This window comes from Pteropus alecto, unplaced genomic scaffold, assembly GCF_000325575.1.
Source record: "Pteropus alecto unplaced genomic scaffold, ASM32557v1 scaffold246, whole genome shotgun sequence".
Classification (NCBI taxonomy): Eukaryota; Metazoa; Chordata; class Mammalia; order Chiroptera; family Pteropodidae; genus Pteropus; species Pteropus alecto.
The window spans coordinates 1,669,582-1,676,462 of NW_006437742.1; positions in this window are offsets into that span (position 1 = coordinate 1,669,582).

Below are 6,881 nucleotides of genomic sequence, written 5' to 3' on the forward strand. Positions count from 1 at the left end.
ACAGATTCAATTAAAAAAAAACTAAATTATTTGTTTTGCAAAAGATATTATAAACAAAGTTAAGGCAAAAGACAGACTAGAAGACAATATCTGCAACACAAATAGCAGAGCGTTACTATTCTTAATATACAAAGAGGTCTTATAAATGAAGAAATGAGAAAATAAATAGATAAATAAGTAAAAGGGGGAGGCACTGTTGTGGTAAGAAGCAGACTCTTGAAATGGTGTTAGTAAGTAGCATATTAATTAATTAACCTTTAGATCAATACCTAGAGAAGGGAGAAGGAAGGAAGAGTGAACGTAGAGAGAAGTAGAGCTGTGATGCAGGCCCAAAGATAGTTTCAACTATACTAGCCCTTCAGAGTCATCCCTCATCACTTTCTTTCAAGGCCATCATGATTGGGGCTGTACTGTAGCTGTCATTCATTTTCAGCTTACACCCATGCACCATGGCAATCCATCCATGAAACATGCTCAGGCTTTTTCCTCCTTTGTCAACTAGTCACAAGGAATACTCCCATATACCATAAGTGTGAGAGTAAGAAGAGATGCTGGTAAAATAGTGGTGGATGACATAGGAATCTGGGCCACCTGCTCATATACCTACTTATGTCCTCTGGTCCTTCTTGTGCTGGATTTATTACGTCCTTATAAGAGCTTATTGTTGTTCCCATTTGACCTTAAGATTTGGTTGGTCTGACAGAACATAGCTCATGATGAGTAATTGTGGCCACATGCTTATCTGGTATCCCATGATCAGCTTGCTCCATTTCTACCAGGATCAAGTAGCATACTGGGAGTTATTTTTCAAAGATATATAATTCTCCTCTGAAGATGGCATGCCCTGGCTCCAAACCCCAGGGGTCAACATTGTAATTATTCCATGGGATTTGCCATAAACACCACATAGCATTTTTTCTCACCACTACTACCTTTAATACCACAGAGTACTCTGGTCATAAGGCTCAAACAGCAGGGCTGTTTCTATTGTAGTATAGACCTACTGCAGAGTGCTCCATGATTTGAGCTCCACTCAAAGTTGTCAGTCTTACATCATCCAGAGTATGGGTCAGAGCAGTATTCTCAAGTGAAGAATATACTGCCTCCAGAACCAGAAGAAGCCTACCAGATGTTGCACTTTCCTTCTTTATGGCAAGAGGTGCAAAGTGCAATAATTTGTCCTTTACCTTAGATGGCATTACTCAGTGTACCCCTAACCAATGGACACCTAAGAAATTTATTGATGTGCCAAGCCCCTGAATCATTACAGGGTTTATCTCCCATGTTGTAAGTAATTGTATATTACTAAGATTACAAATGTGCAAGATATTTTTTGTTTATCCAGTTTGATTAGCATGATTTGTTTCATATAATGGATTAACATGATGTTCTGCAAGATATCCAAATCTCTCCAGACTGTATATGACAGAGGATAAGAGAGTTAACGTAGCCCTGTAACAAAAGTACAAATGTATATTGTTGTCTGTCCCATATGGATCTGAAGGTTTTCTGATCCTATTTTCTGAATAGTATAGAAAAGAATACATTCACCGAATTAATGGCAGCATACCATGTACCTGAGGCTGGGTTAATCTGGTCTAGCAGATATACCACGTCTAGCACAGTGGCAGAAGTTAGGACCACTACTTGTTTGAGTTTACAATTGTCTGTCATTTTCCAAAATCTATCCGCTTTTTTTCCAGGGGTCAGATTGGTGAATTAAATATAGATATGACAGAGTCTAACACCCCTGCATGCTTAGATTATTAAGAATGACACTAATTTTCATACTTCCTTGCCAAATACAGGATTATTTTTCCCACTATTCCATTATGGGAAAAATTTCTAACTTACAAGAAATTCAAAGTATGATACATTTAACCCCATTTTAGACATCAACAAGGTTCTAAATATTACATTTTATTATGTTTGTTTTATCACATATTTATCATTATTCTATCTGTTTATCACACCACCTAATTTTTTGATGAATTTCAAAGTAAGTTGCAGGTATCAGGAGCTCCCCTTGAAACAATTCAGCATGTGTATCATTAGAGTTAAATGTTTACAGTTATTATTTTAGGTAAAATTTTCACGTAATGAAATAAATCTTAAGAGTCCCATTTGATGACTTTGACAAATGCATATAACCTGTGTATCATACCATTTAATTACTCGCCCCCAAAATACACATACACATCTGGACTAGCTCCACCTGGGTGAGTGAACAGGCTACTCATCTAGTCCTTTGTGCATTGGTGCCTTCTTCCCTCTGAACACTGTATATTCTGAGAACACAGTTCTATGATTCACAGCTAAAGACTGACTCCATGGCAAGGTGGCACCAAGAGCACTCCCAGGGACAGTCAGCTTTTGGTGAGCTAACAAGACTCTCCTGCCTTCTCTGGAGCTCCCATCCACGCCATAGTTCCCTCCTTCCCATCCCTCCAGGTACCTGGAGTTTCTTCTCATTTCCCCTAAGATGCTCTGGGATTCTTGTCAGGTAGGAACCAGGAGGAGGCAGGCTCCCCAGATATGTCACAGTGAAAACGAAAATCACAAAGCACATATGCTCTGTGCTGACCAAGGCGCCAGTCCTGGGCAGGTCCACTCAGGCCCCTAATTAGACCCTAGGAAGAGAAAGAAGGAGAAAGAGTTCATTAAAAAGCCAACGAAGCCCAGAAAGGAGAGTGACTTTTTCTAGGAAGGCTTTGTGGCAACACTGAGCTGGAGGAAAGCTGGGAAAAGGAAGAGAGCTACATGCAGGCCTTGCTGGGGCACAGGGCAGGAGAATAAGAGGCTCATTCAACACTATATTCCTGCCGTCTCCCTCAGACTGGCAGATACACAGGTGAGTGTCGAATCCTCTCTCAGCAAGCCTTTTATGGAGCCATCACTCTGACTGGGAAGTCCTTTAGTTGTCCATGTTATCCTGGCCCTTAGGCCTGAGCCCCAGATGTGCCCTCTGGGCTTCTCCCACAGAGCTCCCTCCCATCCCTGATCTCCTATCCAGGCCCTCAGCCAGCCCTGCTGTCCCCCACCCCACTCCTTCCCTAGTGAGGGCTCTATGGCTTAATTATGCTCCCTGAATCCCCCTGTTCCTCTTGATGTAAAACTGCCTAATTTAGCTCTTTGGCCTTGATCTGTCACTTGGGAAGTGTATCTCTCTCCTCCCCTACATTTTATTTTCTTTATTTTCTGAAATCTGTTTGTCTTCCACGAGTCTTCACAATTGGAACTGAAATCAGAGCTGTAAAACATACCATGTCAATGGCTGTAATGAAACTAAATCTCTGTTCAAAATGCATATTTATTTTGCATTCCAGATGTTCTGTTTCATATGCTGAAGCTTTTACCAGTAGCAACAAGCCATTGGAGAAATAAGTACTAAATGTAAATCAAGTTAGACCGACCACGGGTCCTATTCGAAGTAACTGGTCAGAACAGATAAATCCAAAGAGTAAAGTGGAAAGAGAGTTTTCTTTGAATTAGCAAACAGGGCTTTATTTATCCTCTCCATCAGTATGTTTTTGTCTTCGTTTGCATCTTCTGTGTGGTAAGGGTGAAAGAAGTATCTAGAGAATGGGGAGGTTGAAAAAGCAAATTGAATTCATCCTGTATCATTAATTCAGTTTGCAGTCCAGGTCAGTGGTGATTCTCCAACTTGAGCCTGTATCAGAATCACCTGTAGTAGGTACAGGTCAAGAACTGAGAATTGGTGTTTCTAACAGGTTCCCAGGTGATACTGATGCTATTGGTCTGGGGATCACACTTTGAAATCAGAAATTGTGAGTCTTCTTACTTTGTTCTTCCTTTTTTAGGATTATTTTGGCCATTCTGGATCCCTTGCAATGCCATGTGAATTTTAAAATCAGCTTGTCAATTTCTACAAAGAAAGTCAGCCAGGATTCTGATAGGGATTATGCTGAATCTGCAGACCAATTTGGGGAATATTTCCATCTAACAACATTAAGTCTTCCCATCCATGAACATGAGATGTTTTGCTATTTATTTAGAGCCACTTTAATATCTTTCAACAATGTCTTGTAGTGTTCAGAGAATAAGTTTTGCACTTCTCTTGTTAAACTTATTCCTAAGTATTTTATTTTTAAATGTTATTGTAAATGGGTTTTCTTAATTTCATTTTCAGATTCTTCTTGTAAGTGTATAGAAATACAATTGATTTGTATGTATTAATCTTGTATTATGAAACTTTGCTGAATTAATTTATTAGCTCTAATAGTGTGTGTGTGTGTGTGTGTGTGTGTGTGTGTGTGTATTCTTTATGATTTTCTATAGTGCGAGATCATGTCATCTGCAAATAGAGGTAGTTTTTGCCTGTGCCTTTCCAATATGAATGCCTTTTATTTCTGTTTCTTGTTTAATTGCACTGGCCGAACCTCCACTACAATGTTGAATAGAAGTGATGAGAGTGGACTTCCTTGTCTTGTCCCTGATCTTAGGGGGAAAACATCAGTCTTTTACCATTAAGCATTTGTTGAATGTTTTTATCATGAAAAAGTATTGCATTTTTTCAAATAATTTTTCTTTGTCTCTTGAGATAATCATTTGATTTTTAGATTTTATTCTATTGATGTGGTTTGTTACATTCATTGATTTTCAGCTATTAAGCCAATCTTACATTCCTGGGGTAAATCCCAATAGGTCGTGGTGTTTAATTATTTATACCATTTACTGGATTTGGCTTGCTAGTATTTTGTTGCATGTTTTTGCATACATACTCACAAGACATATTGATCTGCAATTTTCTTGCGTTGCCTTTGTCTGATTTTGGTGTCAGGTATTGCTGACCTCATAGATGGAATTGGGCCGTGCTCCCTCCTCTTTTATTTTTAGAGGAGTTTGTGAAGAATTAGTGTTAATTTATATATCAATGTTTGATAGAATTCACCAGTGAAACTGTCTCTTATCGGGCTTTCCTTTGTGGGTAGTTTTTGAATTATTAATTCAATCTCTTAAATTTCTTCACTTATTAAGGTCTATTCAGATTTTTTCTTTCTTCTTAAGTCACAGTAGTTTGTTTTTTTCTACAAATTTGTCTATTTTGTCTAAGTTACCGAACTAATTGGCATACAATTAATTGGCATACAATTTAAAAATTATGTTAATACAATAATTAACAGTATTCCTCCTAATCCTTTCTATTTCTCTAAGGTCAATAGTAATGGGGGCCACAGTTTGAGAACCAGTGCTTTAGAGGCAGTGCTAGGTAGGCTGGAAGGTCAGGAGTCTGTGGTCCTGGGAGGACTTGCCCAGAAGCAGGGACTGCACCATGTGACCTGGAGAAGGTTTTAGTTCAGGGAGGCCAGGCTTTAGGTAGAGCCCAGCAACCCACTCCTGGGGCTCCTACCATAGTCAAGGAGACAGGTTATACCCTGGACCTCCTATCAAAGGCCCAGTATATACTGGAGTCATCTAATTCCTGCCAACATGTCTTCCTCTTCCTGGAAGGTGGAGGAAACTGAAGCACTGGTAAACCCTGGGGCATGTGGCCCGTCTGCGTGGTCGCCCTCTTTTCTTCACCCACCAAAAATGCTGATCCTAGGAGAGCTCCCCAGGAAACCTCCTGCCTGCAAAGCTCTGTCTTGTCCTCTTTCTGGGAACATGACCTTGATGCTTCCTCGAGGTCACAGGCCAATTCAGTGGAGTCAGGACAAGAACATGCTGTAGAGCAGAGGTGCTTCTCAAACTGAGTCACCCGAGGCAGGAGTGCTTGGTAAAACCCAGATTTCTGAGCCCACATCGCAGCTTCTGGTAGGTAGGTCTGGAATGGTGGTGGCTGAGAATGTGCATTTCCAACAAGTTCCCTGGTGATGATGACCGATGCCTCTTGGTCAAGGGAATAAAAAGGCTTCTGTGTTCTTATGACTGAAGCAGAGAGGCCTTGCTACTGAGAGAGACAGAGGCCAGGGATCAAGCTGAACAGAGACCGATGGTTTATGTGGCACCAGACTAAAAATTCTGAGTGACTTGATTTTTCTCGAGTAAGGGTTACTGAAAAAAGTGCCAAATATATGTCATTTATTCATTCTAAAGATATTTGAAACCGATCATTGAATGATGTTTAGGTTCAGCTATTTCAACAAAGGGAAGAGGAAAGAGAACCAACATTTATTGAGTTAAACTTCATACTAGTTCCTTTATATATGTTACCTCATTTGCTTCTCACAACAACTATACAAAAAAAAACAATAAAAATAATAACATCCCCATTTTTTCAGATGAGGAAATTGAGCCTCAGAGAGCTTAAGTGATGTACTTGAGACCACATATCTAATAAGAGCTGGACGTAGGATATCACTCCAGGTCTGACTCTGAAGCCCTTTCCTCTATACCCTGCTCATGAATTCATAAAGGATGCATCCTTATTGAAAGGTCAGAGGAAAGGAGGGAGAGTGTTTTCAGGGAAAACATGTTAGAAACCAAATGTTCACCATGGAGAGTAAATAATGAGGAAGGAGGTTGAAGGGATAGGTAAGACCTAGATCATGCAGGGCCTTGAAAGTCACAAGAAATTTATACTTTATCATAGTCAATGAGGAGTCACTACAAAAAGTTAAGAAGGGGTGGGAGGTTACATTATGTGTAGCCTAAGAGAAAGTGAGCTGGTGGTGAGAGCAGAGGTGTGGGCTGGCGGAATCATAGGGCTCCGGAGTTGGAAGGGATCCTAGAGCTAGTCCTTGTCACAGATGAGAAAACTGGGTCCTGGAGAGGGCAAGACGCTTGCTGAAAGGATGCTGTGGGGGCACCGCCCAGCTCCACTCCTACCCTTTAGTCCCGAAGGCCTCGTTTCTCCAGCTGTAGGGAGTGATGGTGATGGCCAGTGCACACAGCTGAGCCCCTCGCCAGGCAAGGCCCTG